The following is a 19,621-nucleotide window of genomic DNA, read 5'->3' on the forward strand; positions in this document are numbered from 1 at the left end:
ATACTACCGTTTATACAGATCATAGAGATATACAATTTTTACTTTCCGTTAAATTTACACATAACAGGTTAAGCAGATGGAAGCTTTATTTATAGGAATTTAATGTTACAATTGTTCACATTCCTGGTACACTCCGTTACGCAAAGTTACTGCAATATCTGTTTCTAATGCGTTTGTAAAACATTTTCTATTTCATGTAGGGCATGTACTGAAAGACATTTCCGACAATGGACCACTATTTCGATCTGCGATATGTACACGTATGTCACGAGTTAGAAACATTTCTACGATCTATATATCCAGATATCACGCTTCTTCGAAACCTTCTGAACGATTGATGAAAGAAATTGGTGAACTATGTAAAATATACTGCTATAAAAGGCATATTGATTGGGACACACACATACTCTCATTCCAGGATGTAATTAACTCCATACCAAATGAATCTACTATGCTATCTCCGACTGTTCTATTGAAAAATGTTGAACCACCCAACAAAATTAAAGAATTAGTAATTTTTCATGCAACTTGTCGACTGCGCCACCATAAAATTATTGACACTGCGCTCAGCAAAATCACACATGCCGCAGAGCGCCACAGAAGACAACAAAAACAGGATTGTACTCGACGTGAATTTCACATAGGACCGAAGATACTCGTACGTACACTCTATTTATCCATCAGAGGAAAGAGTAGTTGCAGTAAATCTGAGCTTGTATACGCTAGTTAATACAAAATTCGGAGCGTTCCTCACCGTAATGTAGTACATGTCGAAACTTTGAGAACCAGAAAAACCAAGGGCAATCATCATATTTCCAATATTAAAACCTTTACTGAATAAACATGCTTCATGATTTGTCACACTGTAATGCCATTTCCTGAGATTATATGAATACTTATTGATGACCGTGCACATTTTTCCAGATAAACTTACATATTATGTGACCACTTAAGCACTTATATCTATGTGACTACTTACTGATGATGATCACATTTTTTCTTGGCAAGTGCCCAGAAAGGTAAGGTTAACAGGTCGCTTTTCTTGTCGTTATATATCAGACCGTGCACAATTTCCATTTTTGTATGTATATATGATGGTTTTGCTATCGAAAGTAGAATTTTCTCTGTATGCACTATGAAATCTTTAAGATATAACAAACACCAGTTGACTTTGACGTTTTGCTTTACGATATCCCAATATCTTCACTATTCTACATTTTTTTTGCTATTACTTTATGATTTTGAGTGTACACTTATGCACTTGAAAATTGTCTATGGTTTTGACTTAATACGTTTTCTGTCATGCTATGCTGTATGCTTAGTCATATCACTAGAAACAATTTTTCATTTAATGGGTATATGATTTAAATGCAAGATTATAATCCATATTCATCATTTTCAGAAAGCAATAACGTGTAAAAGAAATAAATTTTACAACCACAGTGTTACTATGAAATGTACATTTCATCATCAGAATGCACGAAAGAAAATGCAATACCATGTCATGAAGAGTAAATGGATTAAAATTAACAAAGATTACCAAAATATAGTATATGCACCATATGGTAGCAACCTTGACTAATTACTTTTCTTTCAGACGCAATTGTGGCAGACCGTCGAGCAGAGCTATGTATGTTAATTTTAGTGATGAAGTATGATAGAAGTAAGAAACTTAGTAATATATGAATTGATGACGATGATGAATGATGCTGATAAATAAGATAGTGAATAATGAACTATTTTTGCGGAGATAATAAATGATGGTGTCTAGTTACATGAAGAAAATGGTAATGAATAATAAATTTATTTTTCTTTTTTGCAGATGAGGATAATGATGAAGTTTATCTAGTTATTTAAGTATTTGTTGTTGTTGTATATGACAATATGTCGTATATTGTGTAGTATAATGACTTAATGTTTTGGAAAGGGACAGCTAGAGTACATGCATGTTAAGCACATGTATCATTACCTATTAATTAGAAGTTTACCACTTTTCAGCATAATAAACATTTCTTCTTTCAGCTCAATAATCCACTTTGTAATTTTTTTCAGGATAAGCTTTTCATGACATTAAAATGATTTCTGAAATCTGTTGTTATGTCACATGCTACAAAAACTTAGTTATTAAACCTGTTCTAGTACTTGTATTATTTTTTACCCAGTTGTCTCTATCATTCATGAATGTGATCACAAACACTCTACTTGTTTGATAACCTTGCTACAGCTGACTCATGATGAATGATGTTAATAATCCTTGTTTCCAGCAATAAGTCAAAAGCAAATATTTTCATGTCCCAGCAATTGGCTATTGATCTCAACGCAATGCATTGCTAGAGCAAAAAAAATATTGCTAGTCCCAACTATTACTAGTATACAACTAAATAATGCTATCAGTTTAAGATATATTGCTAGTCCTAAATATAATGCAAATGTTTCTGATGTACTGATTCCAATATATTAATTTGTTATTGGACTAAACACCTTGAGTACTAGGTCCTATGTCTTACATTTTAAATTCTTATGTCACTTGCATGATACCAAATATACTCACTAGCAGCTTGTTGCTACACGCAGTAACTCATGTTTTGAATAATGACTTCTGAATAGTGCATAATAATGTTTTGTAATACTATATAAATGCTTTGTGACTGGCCAATGAGTGACAATAATTATTCAAATCGAATGATACACTAGTGTAGTTCTGAATGATGACTAGCATAAGATTTAATGTATTGTTCACCCTCTGACCTAATTACAACCAATTACTGCGGTATCCGTATGTCCTGCCACCCTCATGGTCATGGAGCACTCTATTGGTTTTTGCACTAACGTTACATTGCTGTAACATTATGGATTCTACAAGAATGTGGTGTTGACATATCAAGCTATCCACCACTCTCACCGACAGAGATGTCATTATGGTCCTACTGTTTGGTGTACCAACTGTACTACCAAAAGGATAACATGTAGTGTTAATACTACATTTCAGTGTCTTGGCTACACTGATAAATACTTCAGGGAAAAGAACAGATTATCACACTTAGTGTTGTGCTTCTGTGAAAAGAAATGGACTTTGGTGCAGCGCTGTGCAACCCACTGTGCTACAACCATGATGCTATCCTTCTCATTCCTTTCCTAATTCTTGTAAAATTGGCAAAGACTGATATAATGGTTATGCACTCTATTTCATTTCTTAATATTTTCTGTACTCAGTGCGTGTGCAACCTACATTCCTGGAAATTGAAATAAGAACACCGTGAATTCATTGTCCCAGGAAGGGGAAACTTTATTGACACATTCCTGGGGTCACATACATCACATGATCACACTGACAGAACCACAGGCACATAGACACAGGCAACAGAGCATGCACAATGTCGGCACTAGTACAGTGTATATCCACCTTTCGCAGCAATGCAGGCTGCTATTTTCCCATGGAGACGATCGTAGAGATGCTGGATGTAGTCCTGTGGAACGGCTTGCCATGCCGTTTCCACCTGGCGCCTCAGTTGGACCAGCGTTCGTGCTGGACGTGCAGACCGCGTGAGACGACGCTTCATCCAGTCCCAAATATGCTCAATGGGGGACAGATCCGGAGATCTTGCTGGCCAGGGTAGTTGACTTACACCTTCTACAGCACGTTGGGTGGCAAGGGATACATGCGGACGTGCATTGTCCTGTTGGAACAGCAAGTTCCCTTGCCGGTCTAGGAATGGTAGAACGATGTGTTCGATGACGGTTTGGATGTACCGTGCACTATTCAGTGTCCCCTCGACGATCACCAGAGGTGTACGGCCAGTGTAGGAGATCGCTCCCCACACCATGGTGCCGGGTGTTGGCCCTGTGTGCCTCGGTCGTATGCAGTCCTCATTGTGGCGCTCACCTGCACGGCGCCAAACACGCATACGACCATCAATGGCACCAAGGCAGAAGCGACTCTCATCGCTGAAGACGACACGTCTCCATTCGTCCCTCCATTCACTCCTGTCGCGACACCACTGGAGGCGGGCTGCACGATGTTGGGGCGTGAGCGGAAGACGGCCTAACGGTGTGCGGGACCGTAGCCCAGCTTCATGGAGACGGTTGCGAATGGTCCTCGCCGATACCCCAGGAGCAACAGTGTCCCTAATTTGCTGGGAAGTGGCGGTGCGGTCCCCTACGGCACTGCGTAGGATCCTACGGTCTTGGTGTGCATCCGTGCGTCGCTGCGGTCCGGTCCCAGGTCGACGGGCACGTGCACCTTCCGCCGACCACTGGCGACAATATCGATGTACTGTGGAGACCTCACGCCCCACGTGTTGAGCAATTCGGCGGTACGTCCACCCGGCCTCCCGCATGCCCACTATACGCCCTCGCTCAAAGTCCGTCAACTGCACATACGGTTCACGTCCACGCTGTCGCGGCATGCTACCAGTGTTAAAGACTGCGATGGAGCTGCGTATGCCACGGCAAACTGGCTGACACTGACGGCGGCGGTGCACAAATGCTGCGCAGCTAGCGCCATTCGACGGCCAAGACCGCGGTTCCTGGTGTGTCCGCTGTGCCGTGCGTGTGATCATTGCTTGTACAGCCCTTTCGCAGTGTCCGGAGCAAGTATGGTGGGTCTGACACACCGGTGTCAATGCGTTCTTTTTCCATTTCCAGGAGTGTATTTAATTTCTTAATATGTTCTGTACTTATATTATTTATCAGTAATCTTATACAGTGTTTTACAAAAAGGTGCGGCCAAACTGTCAGGAAACGTTCCTCACACACAAAGAAAGAAAATATGTTATGTGGACATGAATCTGGAAACGCTTACTTTCCATGTTAGAGCTTATTTTATTACTTCTCTTCAAATCACATTAATCATGGAATGGAAACACGCAGCAACAGAACTTACCAGCGTGACTTCAAACACTTTGTTATAGGAAATGTTCAAAACGTCCTCCGTTAGCGAGGGTACATGCATCCACCCTCCGTCGCATGGAATCCCTGGTGCGCTGATGCAGCCCTGGAGAATGGCGTATTGTATCACAGCCGTCCACAATACGAGCACGAAGAGTCTCTACATTTGGTACCGCGGTTGCGTAGACTAGAGCTTCCAAATGCCCCCATAAATGAAAGTCAAGAGGGTTGAGGTCAGGAGAGCGTGGAGGCCATGGAATTGGTCCGCCTCTACCAATCCATCGGTCAACGAATCTGTTGTTGAGAAGCGTGCGAACACTTCGACTGAAATGTGCAGGAGCTCCATCGTGCAAGAACCACATGTTGTGTCGTACTTGTAAAGGCTCATGTTCTAGCAGCACAGGTAGAGTATCCAGTATGAAAACATGATAACGTGCTCCATTGAACGTAGGTGGAAGAAACTAAAATGAGCTCTAACGTAGAAATTAAGTGTTTCCGGACACATGTCCACATAACATCTTTTCTTTATTTGTGTGTGAGGAATGTTTCCTGAAAGTTTGGCCTACCTTTTTATAACACCCTGTATATATGTGTATACTCTGTGACTGTAAACTTAGTAAACTAAAAAGATTGTGGAAAAATTTGTTGCTCATGGCAAGTCCAATTGACTCACCATCGCTGCCAAATTTTTGCCCCCTAAGTGGAGGGTTATGTAAGAGGTCCATGACTAAGGAATTTATTGCTAGCGCATTCGAGCAGATGTAACTTCGATGTACTGCTCACGCGCTGCCTGCAATATGTAAGTTACAATAGAACCACGGACCAGAGAGCAGTGTCGGCTGCAGTAGTAGTAGTAGCTCGATGTCGGGCGGTTGTGTCAGGCCGTTCATAGAGAGCAGTTGTCGAGCTGTATAGCTTGTGGAGAGCAGCAGAGTTATGGAATTACCAGGGTCGGACGTGGAGAACAATGGAAGTGCTGAGTGATGTAGTATAAGGTAAAAGCAAAATATTTTTTTATTTATTACTGCGCGCATTTGTTAATTGCTACAACAGATTTTTGTACTATTGTTATATTGAAGTCCTATGTAATGTTTTTTTTTTTAATTCTTTGAATCATAATCTTTCTTATGAAGATAATTTTTGACAGTCATTCATCTGAATTTAAATTATTTTCCTAATTTCTCCCATCCGTAGTCATGGCAACTATCGTAAATAAAATCAGTTGTTTTTAATACATAAAAAAATCTAGTGGCCAACATTGAACTGGGCTGTTCCAGAAAAATTTCTTATAGGAGGCGATATCTACGCGTTATCTGGCGACATCATTGAGGTAAGACTTTTCACTTTATTCAGAATGATTTTGCAGGGCCACGACGCAGCGCCGGCCGGTGTGGTCGAGCGGTTCTAGGTGCTTCAGTCTGGAATCGCGCGACCGCTACGGTTGCAGGTTAGAATCCTGCCTCGGGCATGGATGTGTGTGATGTCCTTAGGTTAGTTAGGTTTAAATAGTTCTAAGTTCTAGGGGACTGACGACCTCATATGTTTAGTCCCATAGTACTCAGAGCCATTTTAGCCATGATGCAGCACTGCTGACGTCCAGATTTACCGGTTTAGATTCATAGTCAGTTATTAATTGAAAGGTTCCATTACAAGATTTTTGTTGAAATGTTGTATATGAGACACCTTTTTATTGAGAGGTTTGTAGCCTTTTTATTGGGAGGTTACATGATATTACAGAAAGGTATCCTACGGCTCCCTCCAAAAGGTCCCTGGGGAGATAAATTTTACAATTGAAAATGTCACACAAATTGAGAACACGACACTTACGCACACCTACAAACTGTGTGTGACACGTCTGAAGAACAGCAATTTGCACTAGAGTGAAATGGCCTCTCACTGAGCATCTGGCAGCATCTGGCATCATGACAGCACCCAGCATCTTGGCAGCTTACGGACCACAGCTGGACCCTTGTCCTTATACTCGCCAGGCTGCAGTCAGCCATCCTGGCATGACAGCTCTGCATTTGACGTGTAACCCGCTCCCTGGTATAGAAATCCATTCAGCATTAGCGGGACATGGGACAGCCCTACTCTTCCTGTTCGCCTCTGCACTGGAACGCATGCCAGCCAGCCCGGGACATCGAATTAGATAACCCTTCGTCGACGGGACACATCAGTCTCGGCGCCCCACTGGGTCGGTTAGGCTTGGCGCTCGCATCGACTGTGGTGCCACGCCACTCACTAGTTCCTTAATTAGCAGCCTGGTGGGTCATTGGCTGCTAGCGGATTGTTGCTGGCGTCTCACTGTCTGTACTGGCTTGAGACGTGCCACCTCCACTTGGGCTGCGTGACATTCATGCACTGGGTGGCCAGTTCTGTCCCCTCTCACCTGGCCTGCTCCACTCACCATTTACTGACGGGCGTGGGCCATGACGTTCAGTCTGCCGTGTTGGTTCTCGAGTTTGCACAATCCTCAAGTGTGATCAAGTGCCATATTTTCTCACAAATGTCATTACATCGATATAATCAATTTACAGAAAAAAGTAATAAAGAGTAAAAACTTTCTTACTTAATACTTTTTTCTTTTCTTATAATATTACAAAGGACGCAATATCAAGAAATAAATTTAATGACTGCAGAGCCCTGTTAATGTTGTATGAACGTAAAGTATGTGGTGTGAGGCTTTTTTTGGTTGTGTGAGCACGTGTTTTCGTTAGTTTTTGGTTAGTTCTACTCCTGTTACGCTCCCTAATCTTACGCTGGCACTACCTCTATACCTCCACCAAACTTGCAGACTTCTCCCAATACTTAATACTAACTTATTGTACTACCGTATGCCTTTGTTAATACTACCGATGAGAAATTTCATGCATTTCCTCCTTGTATACTCCGGCGGTGTTGTTTGCTGACGCTGAAGTAGGCAGGAAGTTCTTCTACTCACTCAGGTGCTGGTGATTTGCCTGACATCTTTGTAGTGACATCTTTGTAGTGTCATTTTACATAGTACAAGGATGTCTCCTGTCTACTCTGTCAGGATCACTGCTGCTAAATGAAACACAAGCATACTATATATATTCTTTTTTTTCTAATAAAGTCTGATCCATGGTCCATCATTTCGTTTCTGCTTCCTATTTCCGGGTCTGGGGTTCGCCGCTCTACCGTGACTTGCATTTGTCCGTGCTAATTCACCATGCACAATATTTCGCCGACGGCGCTGGCAAATCCACCACGAGTCAGGCTACCCGGCACGACAGACGATGGCTCGTAACACACCAAGTCTTAGCGTCGACACGCGCCCAAAGCGTGGATCGTTAACACCATACAAAACACATTCAAAAATCGAGACGCACATGCTCTGTGGCACGATTTTCCATCTTGACACCACGAAAACCATAAACTGACGTACAGCCGTTCCTTGGGCAGGGTATAAGAAGCCACGGAAAGTAAACAACTTCATTGGCTATGGTGATAGCTTGCTGGTGGGATGTGTGCAATCCTAAAGCATTGACTGCACACTAACAAGTGCAGTACCATGAAATGGCATCAAGAAGCTGCTGACCCATGTGCCAGTGGAAATAGGGGGGAGTGCAACACCTCCGCGAAGAGAGAGTTCAGCGCCCCTTGCCAAGGCTGTTGTAACCAGCTGCCCATTGCTGGTCGGCTCAGGTCAGCTGCAGACTTCGAGAGCACCAGTACTGACTAAGAGGAAGCTGATAGTTAGCTAGAATTATGCAAGCAGCAAGAGTTGATAAATGTAATTGGACATAGGAGGCACTAGAAGCGAAGCTTCATCTCTAATTAGAAATAGAGTGATCAATTTATCTTAATGCGTTATAGACAGTTCCTACTAGTCACCATCGCTTCTCTCCTTTCTTGTTTGTGTCCGTGCTGACTCCCACAGTATCGACACAACAGAATAGGCATCATGGCACAAGAAATTACTTCGCCAGGTCAACTTTTAAACTGATCTCCATCCTCAATCAAGAACTAGTTGGAAAGGAGATGGTCAAGGTTTCAGTGCAGTTCACAAAGCCTGTCTACATCAACAGGTATGCTCTGGGCATTTCAGACTCCATACGCACAACTTCCACTATGACTTAGTGAAGCCCAACTTCACCAATCCCAAACTACTTTCTATGGATACAGACAGTCTAATGTACCAGTTAAAAGACTGCAATCCATATGAAGTAATTAGATAGTATCCTGAAACATTTTCCATTTATGGACATATGGTCAACAATCCTTTTTGGTATCATACCTCAAAACAATAAGGTCATTAGCCTTATGAAACATGAGGTGAATGGGTTACAGACTGTTGAGCTTTTGGGGCTGAGGCCAAATATGTATATATACCATATAGGTACAGGTGCCACACAGAGGTGGGCTAAAGGAGTGCATCTTGCAGCCTCAAAGACCCTCATGATCAATGTTTATAAGAGGTGCCCCCTCAAGGGCATCATCACAGCTCTGCATATGGTGCACTCGGTAATCTTTCACTCAAGAGACAATGTGGTACATACTGCACTGCCGCTGAATGTAGGGCTGCCATGTCATGATAACAAAATGGTTCATCTGTGGGGGCAATATCAGCAGCCTAGTGTACTCACACTCTCCATTGGAGTGACTGAGTGTGTGTCTGCATATCGTTTATGTGTATATGCAAGTGTGAAGGGGGATAGTTGGACAAACCTCTTGTCACAGTTGCGTGTGAGTAAGCATGCTATACTACACACTGTGTCTGGCTGTGTTATAATTTATATATTGTGTTCCATGAACATGAATACATACTGTATGTGTATGTGTGTGGTTTTTTCTTCACCTCGAGCTTTTAGTCCATGTTTTCCGTGTAAACATTGTATATAGAGGAAAAAATCACTGATTAAATGTAAATAATGTGTATATCGTACCAGAAAGCAAATCGTTAAAATGTAAATACTTTATAAGGATAGATAATGACACATTAACGATAGATAATGTTAAACATATACTATTTAAGTTTTTGCTTTTTCGTGAGAAAATGACTCTTTAGGTGAGGAAAAATTCACACACTCAGACTTCCCAGTGCGATTCTTTGCATATTAGCATTACAAAAATGTCTGTCACGAAATTTCTTGCGTGCATATTTCTTGCAGTAAATGGACGTTAAAGATTAGCAATCTGGCAGCACATATTCACATGTACAGTAACCATCTCTGTCAGCACACATGGACAGAGCTGTGCAGTAGGTGCTGTGGATAGCATTTCGGATTAACATACAGGAGGTAAAGGGTTTGATTCTGTCTTCAGACGTATTGGTTATTATTTGCCAATTTCATTCTGGAAATAATACTGCAGTATATACCTTTACTTAAGTGGCATGTATCCAACATTTAATAACACATTCCTAAAGAAATGTGGTCGACCTGAACGTGGCAAGAATAACAGCTGGTACTAATCGATGGACCTATTAGGGGACGGTACGCAGAAAACACGTTTTGAATGCAGTAGATGCAGTGGAGTGAAACAATTCGCGTCCACGACGCGCAAAAGACTTCTTTAAAAACTGACTAATGAAAACGATTGTACTTCTATTTGTGTGTTTATAGTATATGAGCGCAAATGTTTTGTAGAAGATCCACTGTAATCACTGAATGACGATTAAGACGCCACGTACTGTACCAGGGAGACTACATATAGCAAATAAAAATAAATTTGGTTTGATCCAGAATCAAACCCTAGACCTCCCACATGCTAACGCAAAACGCTAGCCAGTGCACCAACCGCACAGCACTACTCGTGTGTACTGAAAGAGGTAGCTACCATAAATGTGATTACAGTGTTGCCAGATTGCCAATCTATGATGTCCATTTACTGCTGGAAATATGCGCAGGACTAAATTTTATGAGGCCTTTTTTGTATTGTTATTATGTTAGGAATCGCACTTCGAAGTCCGAGTGCGCGAAATTTTCTTCAACCTGTGTATATATATTGTGTGTGTGTAAATACAGCAAAAGCAATGCACAGTTTGGAGGGAAAAACACTTTGTAAATAGTAAGTAGACTTGCAAATAAGAAATTGATAATAACAACAAATGATTGTAAATAAAAAATACACCATTTATGTAACAAATGGCATTGTAGAAAGAAAAATTTTAATAAATAATAAAGGATTGTAACTAATATATTGCAAAGAAAGAAATTTTTCGTAATAAACTATCAGTTGATTTGTTATATCATTCTTATTATTTCCAGACACTGCCATTATAGAACTATTGTTAATAATAATTTGCTTATAACAGACTTAAACATCTCCCCCCATGATGTTGAAATGAAGAAGCCTCAACTGCAGAGTTTGTTATAAAGGATGATTATGTAGAGGAGCAGGGATGTGACTGCTTCATCTCATTTCTCGCCATTTCTATGTGCTCCCTTTTGTCCAGGGGATTCCCAGTAATGTCATATCATGTGACCAGTATCAAGCTATGTTCCCACTTGCCTCAGGTGCATAGCTAAGACGTGGTATTCCCCTGGATGACCTTGAAAATAACTGGCACAGTTGCCTAAGGTGTTTTGGGATTCCTCTGTTTGACCTTGATCAGTTGCCGGTGATTCATTGGGGAAGGCGAGTACGGACGACCGTAAATATAAGTCGCTAAAGTGTGTAACCCAACACAGGGAGTCGTTATCGGTGGCACTGAGATAAGATCGTTGTCTCAGTTTGAATGCTCTATGATAACCTTCCACCTTTGCCTCTCGTATGGAACTGCTCTATCGACTAAGGAATCCAAGCAGGACTAACAACACTAACACATACCTTTACTTCTGGCAGTGACCCACCTACTAACTTCCAAACGTCACAGGAATTCTGCTGCATAGTATGCGAGACTAGCACCGGTGGAAGAAAGGTTATTCCGCAGGCATACCCCAGGTTAGCCACAGCCTAGCGGATTGTTTCCAGAAAGAATTTTCAGTCTACAGCGGAGTGCACGCTGATACATAACTTCCTGGAAGATTAAAACTATTCGACTCGAACCTGGGACCTTTGCCTTTCGTAAGCGAGTGCCCTATTGGCTGAGCTTTCCACGTACGACACGCAATCCTCCCTCACACCTTTACTTCCGCCATTACTTCAGCTCCTATTTTCAAAAGGGATGGGGAAAACCGGCCGGTTAAAACCGATGGAGGTATTTTAGTTCTCAGTAACCGGTATTTGTTTGGTCTCGGCTATTACAGGTGTCTTTTTTTATTTTTTACTAATAAAAGAGTAAAAAACATAAATATCAATTAGCCATAACAACAGTGCAAAAAGTTTTCATTTTTAAATAAATCATTTAAGAAAAGGGAATAATTTTTATTCGCAGAACTTCCAATGGATTGAAATATTGGATTATTATAGAAGATGGGAAACGCGATCAGTGCTATTTTAATAACAAATCCGACAGAAACGAACAATAAACACACGACATTAGACAATAATGTCCCAGCTGCCGTGTGTTGCGGCTTAAGACAAGCAAGTACGTGTTGTATACGAGACTTACTCGCACCTGGTCTGCGAGGCAACTGCTTACTGCCGTCGCCGGGCATCCATTGTGTTGCTAACTGGCACGAACCCCAGCCTGGAAATAATTTTACGTAGTGATGTAGCAATGAAGTACAATGCATCATTTGTTTTAAAGATTAAAGATTTGTCTGTATGATAACGTGACAGAAAATGAAATGGTTGTCAATTTTATGGACATACAGGTTCCTGTGAAACACAGGGCGTTGAAAGTTTTGGAAACAGCAAACCAGACTAGGTAGAAAACTTTCCTGCAGTACTTCTAAAATCAATGTGGTAATTAGCAACCACCCGATTATTCAGGTTGGTGGACAGAGTGTGTAAGACTGGAGACATGCCATTAGATATATGGAAGAAAACCGTCTATGCAACACTGAACATTTGTAGAGTTTCTAAAACCAATGTGTTAAATAGCAACTACCTGATTATTCAGTTTGGTGAGTAAGATATGTAAGATTGCAGACAAGACATACCATTGGAGTTTCAGAAGATTGTGTGGATGTACATAACACTGAACATAACAAACACAAATGAATGGAAGAACTATTGGTTGATCAGCTTCACATGTTATGCAACCTCGTTGTTGACTACAAAAAAATAATGTACTGGTATTGAAGGATGAAACGTAAAATTGAGTACCTGTAAAGTGACGATCGGACTTGAGGAAACATAAATCCGTCAGAAGGGTAATCCTTATATTACGCTTCATAATAAAGGAAACTCCTAGGAAAATCAAGATATTTCATAGGATATGTTGGCATAGGAAAAGCGTTCTACAATGTAAAGTGGAGGTTGTTGTCTGAAATCATCAGAAAAGTATCTAGAGAAAGACTGACAATATACAGTACTCAGAAGAGCCGAAATGGAACACTAAGACTGGGAGGCGAAGAGAGAAGTACCCAGATTAAGAAGGGTATAACACGAGAAGTATAGGAGACAACAAAAGGAAGGTTCAGCGTGGTAGAATATCGACAGTAAGATTCGTTGATGACAGGTCTATGGACAGGAAAAGGGATGAAGAACTAAAGATGTATTGAGTAGGATGAACAGTTTACTAAGCACTTAGTATGGATTCAGAGTAAACCAACGAAAGACGAATGTATTAAGGAGCAGCAAATAGAAACTTAGTGACAGATTTAACATCAATGTTGGGGTCATAGTTGAAGCCGAATTGAAGTAATTCTGCTACGTCGGAAGCAGGCAGAGAGATAGTGGCAAAGAAAGCGTACCTCAAGAAAAGAAAATTACCATCAAATATAGGCCATTACTTGAGAAATAGTTTTCTTAGAATGTAATCGACGTCTGGAGTATTGAATCGTACAGGTGTGAAAGGCGGAGAGAGCGAAAATCAGAAAATAAGATCGTCTAAAGGTTTGAAATATGATATTACAGGAAGAGGCTGAAAAATTAAATGGACTGATAAAATAAGAAAAAGAGAATGTTTTCTGCAGAATCGGCCAGGAAAGCAATATGTGGTTAAAATAGAAAAATGTGTAACGCAGTGGCTTTGCCGAGCAAATAACATGTGGCGAGGCCATAGTGTCGGTCCATACCACTCTCCACACAAAAATTGAACAAGACTCCTGGACCTGATGGAATCCATGTCAGATTCTAATACCAATTTGAGGTTGAACTACCCTGTGTTAACTGTGATCTATCGAAGACGCCTCGAAGAAAAATCGGTGCCCAGTAGCTGGAAGAAAGCACAGGTCACACTTGTCTACAAGAAGGGTAGCAGAAGTGATCCACAAAACTACCATCGAATATCTTTGCCATCCACTTCTTGTAGAATCTTATGGCATATTCCGAGCTTAAACATACTGAAGTATCGCAAACCATTCTAGCTAGCATGGATTTCGAAAATATAGATCATGTGAAACCCAACTCTCACTTTTCGCACATGACATCCTGAAACCCATGGGTCAAGGCTCAGTTAGATGCAGTATTTGTCGATTTTCGAAAAGCAGTTTTCTTAGTAACATATCTACGTTTGTTATCAAAAGTACGTTCGTGTGGAATATCAGACGAAATTTGTGACTAGTTGAGGATTTCATGGTAGGGAGAACGCAGCATTTTATCTTGAATGGAGGATCAACAGATATAGAGTGAACTTCGGGTGCATCCCAAGGAAGTCTGTTATGTCCTTCGCTGTACGTGTTGTATGTGAATGATATTGCGGGCAAAATTAACAGGAACCTCAGACTTTTCGCAGATGGTGCAGTTATCTACAACGCAGTACAGTCGGAAAGAAGCTGTACAAATATTACCAGACCTTGATTTGATTTCAAAGCGGTACAGAGATTGGAAACTTGCTTTAAATGTCCGGAAATGGAAAATTGTGCACTTCGCAAAACGAAAAAAAAAAACATTATATGCTATTAATAAAATATCAGTGAGTCAAAGATGGAATCTTAAACTCATACAAATACAATACAAACAGAAAATTTAGTATGAACTAGAAATGGAACGATCACTTAGACTCAGTCGTGGGTAAAGCAGGTAGCAGCCTTCAGTTTATTGGTGGAGTACCAGGGAAATACAGTCAAGTCTACAAACAAGATTACTTACAAATCAATCGTGTGACCCATCTAGAATTTTGCTCATGTGTGTGGGGCTGGTACCAAATACTGGGGGTTGGGTTGTTTTGGGGAAGGAGACCAGACAGCGAGGTCATCGGTCTCATCGGTTTAGGGAAGGACGGGGAAGGAAGTCGGCCGTGTCCTTTGAAAGGAACCATCCCGGCATTTGCCTGGAGCGATTCAGGTAAATCGTCCTCCCGAATGCCAGTCCAGTGTCTAATCACTGCGCCACCTCGCTCGGTACCAAATACTACTAGCAGGATGTTCAGAAGGTATAGTCCAGCCTTGTGGAGCCTGCACGGTAGCTCAGAGTGTTCGGTAAGACGGTTGACTTCCCTCTGCAATTAAAATAACTGAGTGAAGTATTCATTGACGAACTTGTAGGGGTGTCATGTGACGTCTGCCCATAAAAATTCCGAGGATAATTACAGCCCACATCAGGCCTCTGTATGTAGCTGCACAACAACCCAGTGTTTCACAATAGCGCCACCTCAAAGATGCAAAACGGCTCTCACAGTCCTCACTGGTCATGTGCGACATTACTGCTCTGACCCTTGTGGCTATTCCTTCACCGCTATTCTTCCTGGCATGCTGAACTAATAGAAAAGATGCAGGCAAATGAAACACGTGCGATACTTTCACCAGTTAAGGTGGTATGTTCACATCTCGGAAGTAAAATTATATGCATATTTGCATAAAACATATAAACAAGGAATTAAACATTTGCAAACGTAACTTATTATGGTATAGATTCATATAGATGCATCCCATTGCTGTGGCTTAGTTGATGCAGACACGGTAGCTCTCCGTGTTCGGTCAGAGGGATAGTTGCCCTCTGTAATAAAAAAAACTGAGTGAATGGATCAACGTGGACTTGAACGGGTGTCATCGGACGTCAGCCCCGAACAAACGCACGAACAATGACGAACAAAATGAGATTTCAAAAAAAAATGGTATCGCGCTTGCCTCCCATGCCGTGGGCCCGGTTTCGATTCCCGGACGGGTTGGAGATTTTCTCCGCCCGTAGACTGGATGTTATGTTGTTCTCATCATCCCCGACGTGCACGTTAACCAGTGTGGTGTCACCTAACACAAGACTTTCACCCGGCGGCCGAAATTCCCCGGACGGTGCCGCCAGCCAACAATGCCAAACTACCATTTTTTTCCTTGCTGTGTGAACCAATAAGCTTTTCTCAATGACAATACAGAACAGAGATTTTTATTACTGTAATTATAAAAAATTGCCCAATTAAAAGCGTGTAGAATATCCTGCGCAGAGTCCTCAAGGTCTTACGTATTCCTCACCTGTTAACAACAAGTAAAAATAATCAACAGAACGTCCACTCGAAATTATGTGTTCTGCGCATGCCCGCATACACCTCTTCTACTACGAATGCGCAGATCCACGGCAGAATAGAACAGTTCCTATACCTCCCGACGGATAAACCGTCTGCTAAAATCCCAGTTTCATCCATTCTGACTTTAGGGGGCACGCTGGCACGCCGTCTACATCTGACTTGTACACGTTAGGTCTGTCGTGTGATATCGGCTTTAAGAGGAGAGACGACAGAGATCCCAGCCACCATATAGCGACAGCGAGATCATCGGTCTCATCGGTTTAGGGAAGGACGGGGAAGGATGTACAGAAGGTATAGTCCAGCCTTGTGGAGCCTGCACGGTAGCTCAGAGTGTGGTACCACACGTGCTGAGATAACAGTAATTAACTTCTATAGTACCCTACGGAAAAAAGCTGTAGGGGAAGAGACCAACTGAAATATATAAAAGCAAAGAACTGTTATAATTAACAATGTTGGGTGTGTTACTCTGAGATGGAGACGGCGACAGAAGAGAAGCGGTTGAAGACGATATCGAATCATTGATATCCACCACGCCCAATTCCCCTTCCCCCCTCTAAAAAAAAGACAAATGAAAGAAAATAATAGCTTACAGACATGGGGGACCATATCACTCGATTAGGAGCTGAAACTGAGCACTATATGTAGATACTTCTGGTTATATTCCAGTCCCCCGTCTATGGGAGGCATATTTCCTGAAACACTGCAATGCAATAACTATAACACAAAAAAATGTAACTGGGCAGTCTTTTGGGAGAAAGAGCAGCACCAAAAGAGAATAAATTTGGGAAAAGAAAGCTTGTTGACATGGCTGTATACTCACGTTGTTTGAAAGCAGGTACAATAGATTTAACCACAAGTTTAAGCCATTAAGTCTACAAAGAAACTTGAATGGAATTATACTGCCCTCCCTTTCAGATTATCTTACTCGAATAAATCTTCCGAGAAGAATAGCCAATAGAACAGGTCACACAATTTCAGAAAAAACTCATAAAATATAATAATGAACCAAAATGCATAAAACCACAAGTAAATAAAATAGAAAGAGTTAGTAAATTTAGATATCTTTTAGAAACAATGCGGCAGAATGACAAGAGAAATTTGCAACAGATATAAAAATTAATAAAATGAAAAGAGTATATGGTTTGAATAAAAATATCCACAACAAGAAATGCTCTCTACAAATACAAAGCGAAAACAATATATCACAGCGACCAGTACTTATATAGTCAAATGGTTCAAATGGCTCTGAGCACTATGGGACTTAACATCTATGGTCATCAGTCCCCTAGAACTTCGAACTACTTAAACCTAACTAACCTAAGGACATCACACACATCCATACCCGGAGCAGGATTCGAACCTGTGACCGTAGCAGTCGCTCGGTTCCGGACTGAGCGCCTAGAACCGCGAGACCACCGCGGCCGGCACTTATATAGTCGTACGCATGTAAATACTTAACAGTGAACTACAGTTTGGACAGAAGAAGGACGATTAACAAAATAGTTTGTGCACAGCAAACTACAGACGGTTCTAAATTGAAAAGTAATTAGGATATCTACGGAAATATACTGAAAATAATAGATATTGTGGAAAACTTACTGGTAATCTTCTTTGGACACCTCAAGCAAATGAATGGCAAGAGGCTAAAGAAGCGAACATTCCTGTATTCCTGAAAGAAGTTAACGATAGCAATGACTGCAGAAATAAAAACAGACCTAAAAATGATATAAAAGGATGAAATCCTAAACTTAGAAAGTTGTCAAAACAGAAAAAAACAAGAAACCAACAACAACTTGACAGAAGGTAGAAAAAAGAATATGAGGAGTTAATTAAGTTCTGAAAAAAGAGGAAAGAACAAAATGAAGAGGAACTGAAGCAGATGCTTGAACCTAGTTGATCAACATGAAGATAAAGAAAACAGTGTCTCATTATTGGATTCAACTATAAATACTAAATGAAACAACAAGTTTACTGTTACCAGTCACCGTTTTATTATTTCCACAATGCTTTTCAAAGGTTTAAACCTCCATAATCGGGTGGATTTACATTAGTTAGTATGACATTTGTGTGTGTGTTGTGTTACGATTTTTAGGAGGATAAAATGTAATACAACACACACACACACACACACACACACACACACACACAAATGTCATGCTAACTGATGGAGTTTTAAACCTTTGAAACGCGTCGTGGAAATAAATAAAACGGTGACTGGTAACAGTAAACTTGTTGTTTCATTTAGTGTCAATAACAGTCAGGGTAAAGCCTAACCTCAAATGTTCGCATTTAAAGGATTCAACTATTTTGGAAAATAAGAATGTACAATTAACACCGTGACTTTTGCACTATCAAACCGCCAAATGATACTGGTCGCATTAACTACAGTCAAAACAGAGATTTCTGTGCAGGCGTCTATGGGTGTTCCTTGCGTTTCGTGACCGTATTTCAGTTTCGAAGGAAATCAGCAGTAACATTACCATTTACGCTCCTGGAAAGGTGTCTGATAGAAAGATCGGCAAAGGATTGGAAGCCCCACGAGAAATCTGCTCAGAATGAATCGCAGTTTTCGGAATTGCTCCCATTACAATCATCTGCAGATAACATTACGTACGTAATTCTGTCAGATGCTTGTGTAGACTGAAAATCATTTAGTTGGAATACATGGTGCGCGATGTAATACATGTAGTTCGTAACGATGACTCTCTAGAATGGTGCCCGACTGACCACGTCGAGTGAGTCGGAACAAAATTTCATGTGTCACGCTGTAATAGGAAAGCTGCGGGATACCAATTGTGCTACACCTGACTTGTCTCCACGAAAAGCACCGCTAGCTTCAGTCGCGGCTAACTTCGATACGTACTGGATGAAATGAAGGTGTAGTGCGTTCTGTAAGGTAGTTCATGGTACTACCCCAACATAAATTCTAATGAGTGCACAGGAATTTAAGGAAAGAAATGATAAATGTTATATGTTGGAATTAGAGTAAAAACCATTTTACCGCTTTAACTGATTAACACACTCTAATGTGCAGAATTTATTATAATAATCTTCTACAACGTGTACTCTTTATGGTAGCATCGATTCTTTTGTTACTACAACGATGGAAAAGTGTAATGTGCACTCTTTGGCCTTTCAGTATATATACGCTTCATTATGCTAACGTATGGAGTTTAAGACGAATTAACATTGTTTTATAGAGCCCCTCCACTTTCATGCTGTTAAAATGCTACGATGTCAGCAAAATCACAAATTACCTCG

Source organism: Schistocerca gregaria, chromosome 3 (genome assembly GCF_023897955.1).
Source record: "Schistocerca gregaria isolate iqSchGreg1 chromosome 3, iqSchGreg1.2, whole genome shotgun sequence".
Taxonomy (NCBI): domain Eukaryota; kingdom Metazoa; phylum Arthropoda; class Insecta; order Orthoptera; family Acrididae; genus Schistocerca; species Schistocerca gregaria.